Here is a 19,507-nt window from a genome sequence, read left to right on the forward strand (position 1 = left end):
CATGATTTGATTGAATTGCTTTATGAAAACTTAAGTAGTTACCCGCCCAACTTAGAGTAATGTTATATGCTATGTTCATAGCATACGAAGACACGAGCATAAATTAATACACTCTGCACGATTGCTTGTAAAATCCTTTGACATTTTGTTTCCTCAAGTACGCGACGGTAGAAGCAGTTTGAACATTCCAAGTTTTGCAGTAAGTTTGCGATATCGTCATCAATGTATAGTCACGGCACCCATCTACCTAGAAAACTTTTATCATGTACTTTTGATAGAACCGCGTTCTTTGTCCGCATTTATTACGAGTTTGGCAAATCCCATGGGATCCGTTTGTTTTCCTGAGATAAAAAGTATAATAGCCTGTGTAACTCTCCGTCTTTTCAACCGTAGGTGGCCAATCTCCAGAAAGATTTCCCAATTACGCGGAGGAAGATACTATAGTGCAGAAACATGTGCGCAAACCTAGGTTCACTCTCTATTCCTTCTCTCTCAAAGTCCGATGGGACGGCAGATCGAAAAAATCGGGCCAACCGAAAAGATCAGGCTCAGGACCGACAGTTTAACGTGCTCACCGAGGCACGGGGTGAATCCCCACCAATTTCCAAACTTCGGGCTGCTACTAAGATTTATTGATAGAAAAACCCAATACTTATTTACTGGTCCGCCCGAGCATCGAACCGAGGACCCCGTAATCTGCAGTCGAACATGGTCACCACTAGACCAACGAGGCAGTATAGTCTCAGATTAGTATAAATATACTTGCTCGATTTCTTTCGCCTGCTCCCTCCCTCCCCTGGCTACACCCCTATTTAGATTATGCTTTCAAACAACAATATGCCCTTAATTTCAAGCACAAAGGCACTGAACATCGTGAAAGTGAAGGCAAAAGCTTCCCAACAAAGTCGTAGAATAATTTCGCCTGAAAGGGTTTGGGTTCAAAGATAGTTTGATGTGATTTCTGTTAAACAGCTCCTTCCGCAATTGCATTTAATTACTCTCTTTTCAAAGCAGTGGCTCGTTTTAATTACATTTTATTTAATTTTCAGTCACTTTTTCAGTACTTACTAAGGACCTATTGTTCGGTATATCAATGACCAGAAACAAATAAAAAAATGCCTAATATTTGAATATGCGAGTTAATGGCATGTTTGTTTGAACATTTAGAAACACATTGAGATTACATTTTACTTAGCGTTTACAAATAAATAATGTGTGTACGCGGTGAACATTTCTTTTAAATAGTAATAATTGACGAAGCAATCCGATAGTATATCTATGGTATCCGGTGGTATATCTATGCATATAATAATAATAAGAAATAATAATACATAAATATACTACGACAATACACACATCGCTATCTAGCCCCAATGAAGCGTAGCTTGTGTTATGGGTACTAAGATAGGTGTTGTTTTTTTTTTAAATTAATAGAATACACATAAATACTTATATCATACAGATAAACACCCAGACACTGAAAAACAATCATGTTCATCACATAAATATTTTCCAGTTGTGGGAATCGAACCCACGGCCTAGGACTCAGAAAGCAGGGTCGCTGCGAACTGTGCCAATCGGCCGTCATATAATATGGTAATCGGCAAACCATGGCCTATAAACAAAGCAATACTACGCAACGAACCGTCCTACAAAGTGCCGTTCTGTCCATCCTGCTGAGGCGTAGGTGTTAAACCTCTTGTGCCTGTAATTGCACACTCTAAAAAAAGAAAGCCAACTAAGAGAGATTTTCTCTTAGTTGACGTTATATAAATTATAACAATTATGATAATAAACATAACAACAAAAGCTGATTAGTTATAGCAGCAAGTTCATTATAGATTGAGCTAACAATGTAGGTATGTTCATTGTTTCTAATAAATAAATACGTTGCTTCTATTATTATTTACTTCTTTGTATGATAAGATCATTTTTAATTATTTAGCTTAAACAAGTACGTAAATTGAATCAGTTAAGAATATGCCTTAGTTAAGTAACAATAATAGGAGCAATACAGTTGCCCAGTCCATTGAATTATGATGAACAATCATTATCATCTTATTTGATGTATCTATGTTCTTGTTAGGCTCGTATGGAATCAAGATGCTTGATCACAACAATCACTATCTTGTTAGGAATAACCAATTTATTTTTAGAGTGCACTAGCAAGAAAAGCTGTTACTTAACCTGTCGATACGAGAAAAGTGTCTCATTATTTTAATATTGTTTTAATATTTTCTTTCGCTACAGTAATCCGTGACCCGATTTGATCTAATAAAAAACACAGCTAAAGTTATGGTTACCAGGTTATTTTTAAAGTCCTGGTATTTCTATTAAGAATCGATGGCATGAAAAAGTTCGGGAACAATAGTTTTTGATTATTTTGAATACTGTAATATCCATCGGCTGACGTGCCCGCATCGTGCTGTTGCCATTAAATGCGCGAAAACGCTCGCCGGGTGTCATGGCCAAACTGTCTGCCTTATAAAATCCGAGTTCAAACTAAAGATTATTGATTTTAATATTGATAAAACTGAGCAAGTAATAGTTAGTGGTTGAAGTTTAAGCGGTAAAAAGTTATGTTTATGTAGACGTGTCATCATTCGGCGTTTCACCTGTCATGGCGGATCGCTAGATTTTGCAGTATTATTTATGGAAAAAACATACTTATTCACTTAGAATAGAATTAAAGATACGTTTTTCATAATACATGAATGATATATCATAATATAAATACAATGTTTTAGCGATACTTTTAATAAAGTCATCTTGCCTATTAGGGTGCTAGAAAATATATAAATGAAGTGAGGCTACGTCCGCCACAAACCAATTTCCGGTCGACGTAAAAATTGTATGGCGTATCAGATTAAAAAACGATTTTTCGTATGCCTACTTAGATTATGTCTCTGTTAGTTTATAGTAAAATATTTATCAATGTGAAGATAGGTAGGTGTATAAATAAAGCTTAAATATAATTAATTTTAAACGTATGAGCCAGTAAACGATTTCCGATTTAATTACGTACTTACATAAAAAATAATCTTCAACACAATAGCTTTACCAAACAAGAAAAAAGAGAATTGATGCGTTACAAAAACAAAGTAATATTGAAGTGATTTTAGTAATTGGTTTGAATAAAAATACACTTTTGCAACATTTTCTACTTACTCAAAGGAGGTATTCTAATATGTATACTTTGTATATAGTATGACATAGCATTATTAAGAATATTCATTTACCCTTATTTTATTATAAGCATTATTTTATAATTATGAAACTGCAACATTTTGTGGCAAAAATCCTTTTACAAACTACTTACTTCCTTTTCTAATGTAACCTAGGTATCTACAGTTGTTCGAAAACGTAAAGTTTTGTTGGTACTCGTATATAGATTGAATGGACTAGGGCAATATTTGTTATTTAACCAATACGGTAGTGTAAACGCTATCTCGGAAACTAGGACGTATTTCAATATAATTTTAATCACTTTGATATCAATTCATAAACTAAATATTACTGAATTACAACCTAAGTAGGTATATAAAGTACTAGCTGCTGCCCACGACCGTCGTCCGCGATGAAATTATAATTTGCTCTGAAATTAGAAGAAAGACCGGGACCGACTATTCCTATCTCCAGCAGAAGCTTTAAATCAGTCCCAGGATTTATACGTTATCAGGTCACAATCAAACAGAGTACACACTCTGAAGATTATACTAATATATCTGATTTATAAAGCAAAGTTTTAAAAAATACTGTAAAAATGGGTATTGTGCTCAGGGTGACTTAAAGTTAGGCGGATGCCCCCTGGCACCGAATTAAAAATGTTGTAGACAATATTTATTTCTTGCCTTTTACTTGTTTAACAAAGTCAGTTTTCTTTTTTGTCAAAAAGTATTTTTTCATGCATTTTAGTGGCTTTATTTTCGATTATCTATATATTTAAGTATTAATCGCCAAATGTCAACTGCTCAAAACCTTTTACAAAGTTTTTCTTTTCTCGAACCTGGGGTGTCAATTTTGTTGTTCCAGTGGCCATGAGTTGAATTCATCATCAGTTTCACTTGACCAAATTTGCGATTTGAGTACTTTTCAAAGAAACTAGAGCATTTGCTTTTAAAAAGCAAATGCTCTAATTTCTTTGAAAAGTACTCAAATCGCTTTAGGTGCCCCTATAATAATAATTGAGGATTTCTCCCGATTACTCCAGGATCTCTACAACAGATCTTAACCCAATGAAAATGGGACCACATGAGAAGTGTACCGTTTGAAATTTAGAAAAAAATTTAAATCGGTACACAAATGGCAAAGTTCTGAGGTAACAAACATAAAAAAAAATACAACCGAATTAATAAAACCTTCACCTTTTTTGTTAGTGGGTTAAAAAAATCAAACATTCAATTTTTAAATGTGCTTTGAAAAAGCTTGCGTTGTAGGTCAGTTGTATTCAAAGATAGATGGCACAAATATATTAACTACATACAATTTATTTATGTCATAGCAACTGCATACGATTTAGGTATGTCTATCGACAACGAGAATTTATTACCCGAGTGCCCCAGTGGGAAAGGTATTGGTTTTTCAGTTTAGTTACGACTAGGTGGAAAAGTAGGACGCTAAGGCAAAGCTAACCCTTGCCTGTATTTGTCATAATCATCTTCATCTACATAAATGTCCCACTTCTGGACTCAGGCCTTTGTTTTCATATAGAAGATATGGTTACTTCTGCCGCCAAGCAGTACTGTTGCAATGCTGTGTTTCGGTCTAAAGGGCGTTCTTGCCGCCGGTGAAACTACAAGTACCTACATGAGGCTCAGGTTGATGGACACAGAGCGGCACGTTGCAGGACCTGTTTCTTGGCCTGTTTCTTTGTTTATAGCCGATGGGTTTCCCCTTACCAACAGGTTGGCATCTGGCTTGGTCCAGCAATTGTTTTTGTAAAATAAAAGATGGATGCAGCAGTGGCGTGCACTCAATACATGCACAAAAGCACTGCATACCCTGAATTTTTTATATGACTCATAAATGCGAAGGATTTTTCCATTTTATGGCACCTTCCTTCTTTATGCATACCCTGGTCAAAAACCCAGTGCACGCCACTGGGATGCAGAGAATATCCACGCTCAGCTATACTTACCTATTTTCGCAAGTGTTCATTCACAACATACGATGTAATAGATCATCACTGTCTTGTTTACAGATAAAAGCTCGAATTTTGCATAACTCTTAAACTTATCTTATGTTCTAAATCACCTGATTATGACGGCCAGTTTACATCAGTTATATATCGAACGGATGTGCCAAACGTACCCACCTACTTACGGCGGTCGTAATGTCTATTTTGATAAAAAAATAGAACTATTTTCCGAATTGGCACGCGGATTGCGTAGCGTTTTCGGTCTCTTACACTCGTGATAAGTAATAGGCTGCTAAAAATAGATTGTAACGAATGCCCCTTCCTCATTATACCAAATTAGGGTGAAAACCCCTGCGGTTCAATGTTTGGGGAAAATACGCGAAAATATTAAAGCTGGAATCATATTAACAACACGCCATCCTGCTAGATGCCACACCCGTGTGTTACTTTTAACGTTTGCATTTTCATTGAGCATACAAAGTCAAAAATAATAAACACACTGTCAACACCCGACGTGATGTTATAGCTACGTGTTTCTAGGCATCTTAAGTACTTAATATTTGATGACTTAACAGGCGTAGCGTCGGTTGCGGTAGATTGACGTTTTGCATGAGTGTCTATGTCATTACATCCAAAAATAACTTGCTCGGCGTCAGACGTTCGAAGGAATGAAAATTAAAGCACTATACACCTACATGTCGAACTTTTAAAAGCATTAACACAAAACGTGACAAAACCATTGAAGACAATTATATAATAGACCTAGTGGGACCGGGTTTTCGTTTCTGATTTCCCGTGAAGAAGCAAGAAGTCCGCGGTGCCTATACCAGTCTCCAGAAGGCAAGCTACAGGCAAATAACAACTTTCCTTACAAACAGTTCAACAGTCAATCGTGTAAGCGATTGGGTTAGATGGCCAAAAAAAGACTTAAAGACAAATTTTAGTGTATCAATGTATTTGTTTATCTACGAATTTATTATAACTGCGTCTTAGCATTTTCCATCCGCTATTTTACTATCCATTTAAGATGATTTTCTATCGTATATATAGGTGAATTAAAAAAATTAACTGTTTACTCCAAATTTTGCACTGATTAAGATTGATTTTTAACCGACTTCAAAAAGGAAGAGGTTTTTTTTCTTGCTTCAGAACTCCGTCATTTATTGAACGATATGGAAAGTTCTTATTTTGTTTGAAATAATATAATTTCAAAGTGGTCCTATTGTAATCAGTTTAAGTAAAATTGGTAGGATCCTGGAGAAAGCAAGGGAACTCTTCGTCAGGGTTGCACAGGGTTTCTGACCAGGGTACGCACAAAGTAGGTACATGGCATAAAATAGAAAAATTCCTATCCAATAGTGGTTATATAAAATAATTTGGGTATGCAGTGCTTTTGTGCATGTATGAATTGCACGCCACTGCTCTTCGAATATCATAGGCAATTTGATATATGCACCTATAGTTAACTATGCACCATTTTGTTAGGTTGAATTGATTATGAAGACCACGGATAGCCACCGAAGCTGCACAGTTATAAGTATTTTAAGGATCGCGATTCAAGAGCTTTAAAAGGTAAACAATTTATGTTCGTCACAATAAAGTAGCTGAACGTGAATAACCTGGAGAACAAAACTGAAATACACTAACAATATGTTGTATAACAACTTTGAGAACTCAAAAATTACCGTCCATAGATGCAAAATATTTTGTATAATAGTGAGTAGTTTACATTTAGCCATTCGTATTTTTGGAATTAAAAAACCTATGTGGAATCTTTAGATAAGAATCCTTAAGAACTTCTAAAAGTTCTAGACATAATGAAGAAGAATTATCTACATATCACAAGTCTTCTAAAATATCTGCGGATCTGATAAGAGAGAGCTGTTACTGGCGAGGTCCGCATTGTCCGCAGATATTTCCGACGTAGATACCTTTTAACCAGACGCTGCTAATACTCGTTCTTAAGTTACATTATATAAACCACATAAGTAGAATCATTTGAAACAAAATACATAATCGAAATGGCTGCCAACCTCTTCAAATAAAAAGTTATATCATGAGATTGGCAGTCATCCCTGATGAAATAAACGCTCAGCAATGGTATTGATTACGGTATCGACGACATTAACCGTAATCGGCGGATTAACGCGAGCTTTGTACGTATTGAGAGTAAAGTTGATTGCAAACTACCGCAAGAGCCGCAAAAGTATTTTTTAGTACCTACAGAACATGCGAATAACAACATAAGCTCGAGTGAAACGTATCCGTTGTGTTATGGTTTATACTCTTTCACTGCAAGTAAGGACAGGATTGACGTGTTCTATATGCCCAGAGATAATTTACGGGCATTCAGAATCCCTATCCCTGGTAATTTTATAAATGTCAATGTAAGTTAGTTTGTTACGCTTTCGCGCAAAAACTACTTAACCGATCCTCATGAAACTTTATCGCTACTAAGCGATAAGGCCGCCGTATGTATTCTACTTTTGTCTTTGTATTTCTATTGTTTTTTTTTTCCTAACTTCATTGTGGTGTACAAATAAAGAGTTAAATAAATAAATAATAAATATAACTTTGTACACATATTCTTGGAAGTGTTAGAAGTAATATAGGATACTTTTTATCCCGACATTAAGCTCGGTTCCTTTGGGAGAGGGGATGATAGTGTTTGACGATTTTACACCATAACTCCGACAAGTTATAACCGATTTAAACAATTATTTTTGTACTATAGAAGTATATAGAGATGTGTGTTTAATTTTGCCCAAACTTTGTGTAGATCTGATAGTGGTTAGAGATAGAGGACAGAACTCTTCAGCGGACAGTCTGCTGCCCTCATTTAAGGCTTAGCGATACTGAATACTTTAATTTTTTTTAGAACTACAACTAAATAGAATGAACGCAGACGTGGTCGCGGGCAACAGCTAGTAATTAATAAACGATCAATCTGAGTAAGGGCTCGACTGAAATAAGTCAATTGTTACTTCTAGAAGCATTGTAAACGGTTCTTATGAATAAAATCTAAAGTCCTCATACCAACCCATTACCGGCCCATCACGGTGCAACGGTCTCCTCCCACATTGAAGGGGTTAAGTCCATAGTCCACCACGCTGGCACAGTGCGGGATGGTGGACTCCACACGGCTTTGAGAACATTAAAGATAACTGTCAGTCATGCAGGTTTCCTCACGATGTTTCACTTGGCCGTCGAAGTTGTTGAACTTCGCCTACCCACCGTGCTATCACCGCTTTGCAATCTAAAGTGCAATTGTATAATTATCTCATCACGCAGGATACTTAATACTTTCAGACCAAAAATTTGTTTGTTTCCTCCTTCTCTCACGCAACAACTTTTGCATTTGTAACATTTCTAGGAAAAAGTCTAACTAAGTACCTTGTACACGCAAAACCCAGACAGAATGAGATAAATAGGTTTATTTTAAAACGTTTATATTGCTCTGATAATAACTTAACTACTTAACAATGAAAACCTCAGCCCGATGATTAATGTTGTTTTGGTATCTATGAGTTACTAAGCAGTTCAACTGATAATCGAGATTTATGTATCTCCTTTGTAAAACTTTTAAGCTCATGTATATCAAAATAATTTTGATAATCCGTTTATACCATATCAAAATGTTCTTCTAATATTTTAAGGAAACGTGAATTATTCTTAAAATTATCTATTCTACTTTAAAAGCTATGCCAGGCATTCCGTTCTATTATTTTTTGACTGTTTGAACACACAATGATGACCTCATGAGAAGAATTTATCATTAGCATATTAAAGACCCAATGCTGGGCGCAAGCCCAGAAGGGAGGATTTCAGACCTTAGACTCTCGTATCAGTGATAGCATCAGTGATAATAACCGGGACTGACGGCTTTATATGCTCTGGGTTGGACACCACCTCCAATTCTGGTACTGAATTTTTTTTAACATAACTCAAATAAAAATTATTGATCTGACCAGGGTACACAAGTGCTCGAGATCCATAGTTTAACCTCTGGATCAACGAGCCAGAAGACCTCTTTGATTCAAGATTAAGCATTAAGAGTAATTAAATTACCAGAAAACAATTCAATCATAGGTTAACTGACATACAAATGTCAAAATCCACTCAAAATTATATGAACTTCAAAAAGGAAACCTAAATGAGAAAAAAAAAACTTAGACAAGAACAAAAATTGTTCATGACTTGATCTCTACGAAGATTTTTTAAAAGCTTTGGGAATTCTTTATTCTGGGCATAAAGTAGAGGCCAAAATATAGCCGTCATAAATTATTTACTCTTACTGAACCTACGTTAGCTATATAAAGTTTCTCTATAACTTTTTTATGAAAGGACAGTTAAGTTATCTTTACCTTCCAATTTTAATGCATATTCGACAACGAATTACAAGGTACTGGGTTCGAATCGCAGGTTAATCTAGTATTTGTAATGTTTTAGGTATTTCAGTAAAAAAATGGTATATTACTCCTGCTGGGGCAGGAGACAATTTTCTCCCAGGGGAAAGGATAAAAAATTATCTTCTCCCACAGCTTTATCAACTCTTGGAGCACTGGCGCACAAGAGGAATTAATATCCAAATAATATATACTACACGTCACATAAATCGCACCTGTCTGAAAATGAGGGTTTAACCGATAATATCACCAAGCCAGTACATCTAAGCCAAACAATATTTATATCAATGCAAAGGACGTTTAACGACCTTTTGTAAAACAATAGGTACATTTCATTAACTATATAAACCTTCTGAATTTGGTGCTTTAAAAAAATGTAGCGAAAATAAACTTGCCATCAACTGTAAACGTGGTAATTTATGGAGATGGTTTTTGAACCATACATAACAAACCACTCTTTGCTGACTGACGCTGACTGCTCACCGGTACATAACGGAGGTTTTGGACGAGAATGTGGTTCCATATGCTGGTTTCATTGGCGAAGGGTTTACCTTAATGCATGACAACGCTCGCTGCCACACCGCATTGATTGTACGCGTTTACCTACAAGAGGTTGGGATTCCAGTAATGCAGTGACCACCCAGAAGTCCAGATCTCAATCCGATAGAGCACCTCTGGGACGAGTTAAAACGTCGAGTACGGTCACGCAATCCAGCCCCAACGACCCTCCAAGACCTTCAAGATGCTGTCATCGCCGAATGGGCTCGAACTCCTCAAGAATTCATCGTGCGGCTTATTCGATCCATGAAAGACCGCATGGAAGCTTTAATTAGGGCAAGAGGGGGTAACACTAAGTTTTAAGTTTTATTTAATAAAGGTTTTTTTATTTTTCTGTATAACTTATTGTCTGTTTCTGTTTGTCAATTTTTTTCACAACAGTTTTTTTTTTACACTGATAAAGGTTTTTTATAGTCAATATCATTATAATACCATAACCTCAAGGTTATGATATTGACAATACCATAACCTTGAGGTTATATATCATTACAATACTCAAGGTTATGGTATAGTCAATATCATTACAATACCATAACCTCAAGGTTATGGTATTGTAATGATATTGACTATAAAAAACCTTTATCAGTGTCAACATAAAAAAATTATTTATATCAGTGTCAACATAAAACAATGATTAACAGGGCTTCAAACTGATTCAAGTTTATTTTTTCAAAAGGTGCGATTTTTATGACGCCGAGTGTATGTTACATACTAAAAATGGGGTAAACTTCTCCTACTCCCTGTTCTCGTGCTTAAGCAGGTGGACACGTTAATTTTATTCCTTGTCTAGGGGTTATAATTTTTGTCTCCAGCCTGTGCTAGCCCGTTGAAAACACTAACATTCTCATATCTAATAATTAAAAACTCACATAAGATCAGTAGGCCGTGTATTATGGGGTGTTGTTCTTCTATTCTGAGAATGATGGCTGAGGTTATTGATAAAGTTTAAATGGATATTACCTTAAGATAACCGAAACGAATGTTCATAAATAATCATGTATGATTATCTATAGCTAGTTAATAGACATCTCCGCCAATGCCGCATGGTGAAACCATGCGTACATACATTATCTAAGATCACTAACTAAGAACTGTCGTAACGCAGGGAACTACGTATTTAAGTCCCAGAAAGACACTTTGCAAAAGTAGACAAACTTTGTTACCGTCAAGGAACACCATCACGGGATACTAAGATCAGCATATGAAAACTCGAGCCAATCGCTGATTGCTACTAATGTATTCCAAAGAGTATTATTATCTCATCATTGAAAGCCTACGCAAAAGCAGACAACTTCGATCGATCGATACTTAAAGCCCCTCTACACACGTCTGTAATATTGTCAATATTCTGCATATTATCAATAATACGTATTGCCTGTTGCGCCAATTTAAGAACATTATGGAGAACTCACAGGCATGTAGGGTACCTCACGATGTTATCTTGCACTGTTGGAGCAAGTGATATTTTAATTGCACAATAATAAAAAGCACTTAACTTAGAAAAGTCACAGGTTGGATTCTAACTCGGCCATCCGAAAATGAAGTCGAAGTCCTAGCCACTGAGCTATCACCGCATCCATAAAAATAGAATGTCGATAATATGTTACTGTGTATGTGCAGCCTATCACCAATCCAGGATACTGTGATCCGTATACGATACTCAATACAGTCTCCGATTGCTATATCTGTTGAACTATCACAACGTTACCTACATTTAAAATCCTCTAAGTTGCTGCGGCTTCGGTTGCTATGGGCCACATAAGAAGGCTAAGAGTTTCTCAGCGGGCGATGAAGAGAGCTATGCTAGGAATATCTCTGTAGTGGTCAAATCAGATATAAGGAGATCTGTAGAATCACTAGAGTTATTGACATCCTTCAGCGAGTCGCAAAGCTGAAGGCAATGGACGGGGCACATTCCTCGGCAAACTGATAGACGTTGGGGTCCCAAGGTGCTGGATGGTGACCGGTGAACGCCTTGATGTTGGTGGTTGACGCCCCCAACAAGGTGGGAATAGGACATCGAAAGAGTCGCAAACGACAACAACAGTCCACAAGCGGCCCAGGATCTTGAATTTTGGAACTCCCTACAAAAGACCCAATGCAATGTCCAGCAATGGACATCAATAGGTTGAAGTGATTATGAGAAATTTGTTACTCTAACTAGGACTTTTTTACTAGCATGGAAAAAAAATGCTTCTACGGTAGCAGCAATATATTACTTTCAATTAAAATTTACTACCACAGGATAGTTATCGTTTCTTAGGGTTTTTTAAGAGTGGACTATTTCTGTTAACGACACGGACCCTCACAACAGGGTATACTTTGGTCCGTTTGCAACCGCTACTACTACCACAGTATCTAAAAACCAGTAAGGTGCTACGCAAGAAATATTTTTATTACTGACACGGTAAACCACGACTTGATCTCTGACCAGTGTAGGTACAACAACTGCACATTCGATGATTGCAAGCACTAACCCCAGAGACGCTACGCAAAAGTAGTAATTTTTAGTGACAGAATACTGTGGCCCATGTACTACAAATGGTCACAATTGCTGATTGCGACCACTGTCTAGTACAGAAGATCTATTAATGTTACTATGTAAAACCCAGTAAGTGAGGTGCTGCGCAAAATTAGACAATTTTTGTTTCTTACACAGAAAACAATTACAGAATTATTTTATTCGTAGACAACTGGTCCCATTCGCCGATTACAACTAACGTCTACGACGGAGAACTTAACGGAGGTAATACTTAATATAATATTAAGAATCCCTAAACAAATACTGTATACCGTAGGCTAAAAAAATATTTGAAAGAAAAACTAAACCAAACACGCGATTTATATGGTTTACCGGTTTGTCTATTGCTGAGAGCTTATCGTTTGGAACGACTGAACCGATATTGACAAGATTTTCACTGGAAAGCCAAAAACTGAACCGATTTCGACGGATTCTTTTTAATTTTGTAGGAAGAACTTTCCAAGAATTCTTCTAGGCTAATAAAATATACTGCGGGAAACGGAGACGCGAAACCTGTTAGTATGAAATTAAAATAATCCCTGTTATTTTCTGGGGAGTGTGTCGCGGGTAGGTAAAATAGTGCCGAAGACCTACAGAAATTGCAAAACTTTCACCTAGATATTTCCAATTTATCTGCTACTTTGGAGAATACTTTTAGTTTCTATACGTTTTATTGGCTAAAATAATTGAGTTAGACGTCGATACGCCTACAACTCAAACACAAAGAAGACGCCTACAACTCCTACAAATAAGAAAATATCGTAACATATCACACAGTATTTGGTACAGCCAAATGATAATTATTACTATACTAGTTTTCCTATCGGTAATACTTCTTAGTATTCTTCACTTGTATTCTAAGCAGATCTTAGACATAGCACCTATTAAATAATCTAAATTTACTATTGAAAGACAAAATATTAAAATGATTATTTCTGAAAAAAGTTATCAAAAGTAATCCCGTAATTAGCTCATCCCTCTAACGTAACCTATATAAGCTTGTACTATCGATTAAATGATATGATAATATTATGTAAAATTATAAGTAGGACAGAAGATTTGCCCTGAAACTCAAAAATAAAAATAACAAGGTAGGTAATTGAGTTTATATTATAAATCCTTGTACATTGCCAAAGAAAATATGGATATATCTTTACGAACCTACGCTTGTTTTCAAAGCTCTTTCTAATTAGATACGGATACGAAAAGAAAATTATTAAAGGAATATTATATTATATTTTATTGTACGTTTGTATCTAAGTAGTTAATATTTTATGTTATGCTTATTTTAATATGAATGCTTATTCTTATTTTAATAAGAACGGCATGCTTTAATAGGAGCCGGTTCTCAGAGTTCTTGTAACTTAAGATCACTAATTAAATAAACCTTACCCTAATAGTTATCCTAGTTATTGTAATATATAGGTAGACAGTATAACAACGCCATTTTTTTATTGTAGCAAAAAGGACCTACTTACTACTGTAATAAAGTTTTAGTAGTAGCACAGCAAGTTTTGTACACAACTGCTGTGTTTTTTTTCTCATAAAACTTTACCTAAAGAATAGTGCTATTAGGTATTAGGAAAACTGTACACATTGTATTTTAAAGTTATATCATTAAAGTAGGTACGTACATATTTTTTAAGATTTTATAGAGCTAAACAACGAATATCGATTGAGTTTCTTTCATATCCCTAACACGTATAATCTCAAAGGGCCAAAACTATTTTTTTAAATGCAAAAAAAAACACTACACTTACTTACCTACATAATAGTTTTAATATTTAGTTTAAGTAGGTACATACCTAATTCATAGGTATTAAACAATAATTTCTCGTTTAATATTTTTTTTAAACGAGTTTCTATTTACCGGCCACTAGTAAAATTAGGAATCACGTAAATTTCTTAAAAGCGAGCATTTATTTGTGAAACTTTTTATATGAATAGGCTTACCTTATTAATGAACTTCAAAAATTTAACGAACAAAGTTAACAGATCACAAAAAGTAAATCATCAATGAAAGATCACTAATTTTACTTCTTCACAACTTGTTCCACTTATTCGAAATTATTTCGATAACGAAAAATTCACGACATGAAAAGCTGGCAGACTGGAAAACACGCGACGACCGCGTCGAAGCCGGCCTGCACAATCACTGAACAATACCGCCCTTCGGTTTACAGCGTACATACGGAACTGTACACTCAAAAGACGTCGCAATTTTGTAATTGAAAAACTTTTACATCGCTTTTACTTCATTTTCAACATTCTTATGCTCCATACCAAAAGAAAGTTTTATTTATTAAAAGATGGTCTTCTTTACGGACTCCTTTGAAGCGTCAAAATTATGTATATAGGAGACTACAACTGGGCCGGCTCGGAAAGCAGATTTTGCCGAGAGAAATTCTACACGTAAACGTAACTTTAACAATACCTGTCTTTACAACTTTTAATTTAACAGCGCACTTCATTATTCAGTCTCCTGCAGCAATTGTGTACTTAGTATACTTAGATGAAACTGCAAACACTTTATAACTCTTTGTGGTAGATTAATGCAAACTTATTTAGGTAAGTTTACTTACCTACAGAAACTTCGAATCAAAAACGTGTTTTGCTGTGTTACTATATAAAGAATAGTTTCTGTTTTTTTGTTTTGTGTGTAATATGGGAGATTTATTATTAAGATAAATTTATGCGTTTTAGGTCTAATGTTACGTTTATGTTATAAAAGGGTATCTTTATTAAACCTCACTTAGAGTTCTTGCCCGTTAACATTATATATACCTAGAATAGGCGCCGTGCCTATGCTCTTTAACGTATTTTATTCTTAGTGGCAGTTTCTATGTAAACTATCGCTATATCCACGTACTTACTAAAAAAAATTACAACTCCTCACAAATAAGACTAGTAGAAACAATAAGTAGAAGTAGAGCTTTCTGTGATAGAGCTCGTCCCGGGAAGCATTACCGCCATGCTTTTTTCTGCCGCAAAGCAGCATTGTTGCAATTCTGTGTTCCGGTCTGAAGGAAATGATCGCCGGTGTCATTACACACATGAGGCCTACCTACCTACGCCTAATGATGGTCAAGAGCGGCACGTTGCCGAACGTGTGCCTAACATAATAGTGATAAAATAAAAGAGTGCCTGAAAAAAAGGTTTATTAAAGTCCACCTGACTCAATAAAGTGTTTTATTGTCATTTGCCATAGGTACGGAACTTACTACCATCACTTATAGCAAATATTATTTTCAAATTTTGGATGATTTCATTCAGAATTATAATCCTTAATATTAGTAACTACGTCAAGTTATACTAAATAAATTGACATATCTAAGGATTATAGGTAAGGCCCCTGATTGTCTGGAAACAACATAAATAACAATGAATGAAACATTTCATATTGGGAAGTCTTTGAAATGGGATTTCATAAGTCACACCTGGTAGGTACGTTCCTTCGAGATGACTGTAAAATTCAGAAAAGCGAGAGCGACTAGCGAGACTCGTGTTAGAGGTATTGGTAAACTTTGACCTTGATTAGCTTATTCGAGTATTACCAAGATAGACTGTATCAGTATAAATGCCGTAAGGTATTTTTTTGTTTAAAATATTTATTGTAAGCATTCCTAAAATCACATTTTATTTTTTTAATAAAATCTTAATAAGTGAGCTTGAAAATATTCACAGAAAACAGTAAAAACATTATCTTGCATAAATTAGTGTCTAGCAGATAAACGTCGACGGTATCTTTACTTATAATAAAACAGTAACGTGTCAAAATCTGTACAATGAAGATATTTTATAATTTTTTTTGAAGGGCACTCCGGTACTGAACCCGAAACTGTATTTTTTTTCATTCGTGTCTGTATCTGGGCTGCGCATCACGCTGTAATGTATAAATGAATTGAAATGAAGCGTTGCACGATTTAAGTTCATATTACGAGTTACTACATAGGATACTTTTTATTCCGAAATTCAGCTCGGTTTCTCTGGAAAGGGGAATGAAAATATTTGACGTTTTTACTTCGTAACTCCAGTGTCAGTCCACCATACGTCAAGTGTTAACCAATTCAAATATTTTGTTTACTACATAGGTTATACTATCATTTTAGTTCTGCTCGAATTTCGTTTAGATCTGATGAATATGATTAGAGATAGCGGACAGAACTCCTCAGCGGAAAGCAGCAAACCCCTAACTTGAGGCTTAACGTTACGGAATACATAAAGTGTTGCCACATTTATCAGGACTTCAGTGCTAGGAATAAATAACAGTTAGAAATTTTTAGCATATAAATCAACTAAAAATGCGACCTCGACTCTTTCTTTAACGATCACTATTCTTTATTAGTGATAGGAGCAAAGTCTGATGGATACGAATTATCTTTCAAACTTCCCAAGACGGCCACCTAGAAAATGGATGGAGATTGGAAGTTGACTTGGGTCAACGTTGCTTACCCAGCGCTATCGACTTATATGAAGTGTTGTAGTTAAGCCACAATTTTAAAATGGTATACGTGATTAAAAGTTCCAAATAGTGGGTGATTAAAGCTCCAAAAGCAAGCAGAGTTATTATTCGCCCACACCTCATTCGTTTGTTTAAATATATTGAAGTACTAGCCGTACCTAATATCATAGCTTTGTATTACAATTTATATTTGGCACTTCCAGTACGATTGAAAAAACTTCGTGTTTGGTATCTGATTTACTGAGTAAGGTGTATTCTATATTCTGAGAGTAGGTGAGGTTAAAGCTGTCCTGATCCCCTCGTCGTTAGCGCGGGAGGTTGCGGATGAAAGTGATGATTATTAACAAATTAACTTCAGACTAACAATGTGTATGAAGCAAAGGCATTTCATATTAAATCATTGGGTAAATCATTTCACTTGTAAAATAAATGTGAAAAAATATAAACAAAATAAAGCAATTAGCAAAAATTGTTTCCATTATTTCTGGAAACGGTTCTAAACGTCGCGGGAATCAAATTATTAGCTAGTAATTGCTCTTCAACAATATTAATTTTTGACGCTATTTTTTTTTTTCTTTGAAAAAGCCGATAACTAATGATATTGATTTTTTATTACATTTGACACTATTTCTGGCCGTGATTTTTTGTGTATAAGGTACACTGTTTTAGCAGTTAGCTAGTTAGTTTTAGCATAACTAAACACATCATAGGCACCTAATGATGACCAAGGTCTTCGAGGCTTGTTGTTAGTGATGGCTTATTGCTGTGGAACGCGGTCACTGACTGTCAAGTCACTGTCATCAGAAGGCTCAGAGGCACTCACTTGGCGATGGAGAAGGCTATGCTCAGACAATCTCTTCGTGATGAAGTCAGAAATAAAGAAATCCGAAGATGAACCAGAGTTACCGACATATTATTAGGTTGTTCGGAAAGTCATTTCGTTTTTTCCCGCCAGAGGACTTAATTACGTTTTTTCGAAACTAACTTCACACTTAAGCCCCATAACCATTATATGTCTTGAGAGCTGATATTGCAAGGCTTGTGTGTGAAAAAGTTCTATTAATTCTACCCAGTAGTTTTTGGTTGGTGCCCTTTTAAATATGGAGAGCAATAAGCAGCATTTTCGTCATATTTTACTTTTTAACTTCAGAAAAGGTAAAAATGCTGTCCAAGCGAGAAAAAAATTGACGGATGTGTATGGAGAAGGCGTGTTAACAGTACGCCAGTGCCAGAACTGGTTTGCAAAATTTCGATCCGGCAATTTTGATGTCGAAGATGCACCATGGTCTGGTAGGCCGGTCGAAGCTGACAAAGATGCGATAAAGGCATTAGTTGATGCAAATCGGCGAATCACCACACGAGAGATCGGTGAGAGGTTAAATTTGTCGAATTCAACTGTTTATGGCCATTTGAAAGGCATGGATTATATTCATTATACGAAAACTGTCTTTCATGTTCCCCAAAAAAAACGAAATGACTTTCCGAACAACCAATACAACGAGTCGCGAAGCTGAACTGGCAATGGGCTGGGCACATACTCGTAGCTGCCCAGTTGCCCAGCCCAGTTGCCAGCCCAGTTGTAGATCCCCGGTGAGGGAGAGGGATGGCATTTAACGAGTCGCAGGGAGCTTCAGCACCCAAGCGACACAAGACCTTGGTATTTCGAACTCCCTAAAAAATACCTTTTTCCAGCTGTGGAGGTCAATTGGTTGACAAGCTGATGATGAGGCACCTATTGTATTTCCTATTCAACTGCTTTCTCATAAACTTAAACTTTCTGAAATACTGCCTTTTTATTAATATAAATAGAAATAAATTGTGAAACGTGTTTCCAGCTTGTTCCCAAGAGGCCGGTACTCGCTCAAAGTAAAAACTGATATCTTGCCAATTCTCTTATGATAAGTAAAATCTGATACACCCCGGAAAAAGCCTTGGCAAAAAGCTGAGCTTTGATGGAATTTTAAAATCAAAATTGTCAGAAAATAATTTGTTGATACTAGGCTGACACAGATTTCAAATAGAATGTCTTTAATCATTGTTCAGACAAAGTACCTACTCCTTTGAACAATTCTAAATACCATTATAAACTATAATTTTAATCTAAACAAGATGAAATTAGTACTCGTAGTATCTTATAGCGGCAGCGTTGAAATTTGTATAGTAAAATTATACCTTAAAAACATCTTTCATAATGAAGCGGACATATAAATACATAGGTAGTTTCTAGGTCTAGCCTAGGCTGCCTCGCGGGGGGGCTGAGTTCAAGCCCCGGCTCGGACCTCTAACTTTTCTAAGCTTTTTTCTTTTCTAAAAAACGCACCTAGTTTTTTATTTTATCAATTAAAATATTACTTGATTTAACGGCAAAGGTGAAAAAACCGGCATGCCTAGAGTTCTCCATAACGTTCTCATGGCCTACCAAT

The 19,507-nt window shown here is 35.8% G+C and overlaps 2 protein-coding genes across 2 annotated transcripts in view; one reads left to right on the forward strand and one right to left on the reverse strand.

The window, feature by feature from the left end:
• The window catches only part of LOC120635691 (trissin receptor-like), a 103,354-nt gene extending 88,663 nt beyond the window's left edge, over positions 1 to 14,691 (reverse strand). The window contains exon 1 of the mRNA XM_039906804.1: positions 14,576 to 14,691. The gene's annotated coding sequence lies outside the window, so the exon portion shown is untranslated. The remainder of the gene's footprint in view (positions 1 to 14,575) is intronic.
• Positions 1 to 19,507, forward strand: part of LOC120635700 (ankyrin repeat domain-containing protein 39-like) — a 154,037-nt gene that overhangs the window by 123,334 nt on the left and 11,196 nt on the right. The window lies entirely within an intron of this gene.

The sequence above is a fragment of the Pararge aegeria genome, chromosome 3 (genome assembly GCF_905163445.1).
Source record: "Pararge aegeria chromosome 3, ilParAegt1.1, whole genome shotgun sequence".
NCBI lineage: Eukaryota > Metazoa > Arthropoda > Insecta > Lepidoptera > Nymphalidae > Pararge > Pararge aegeria.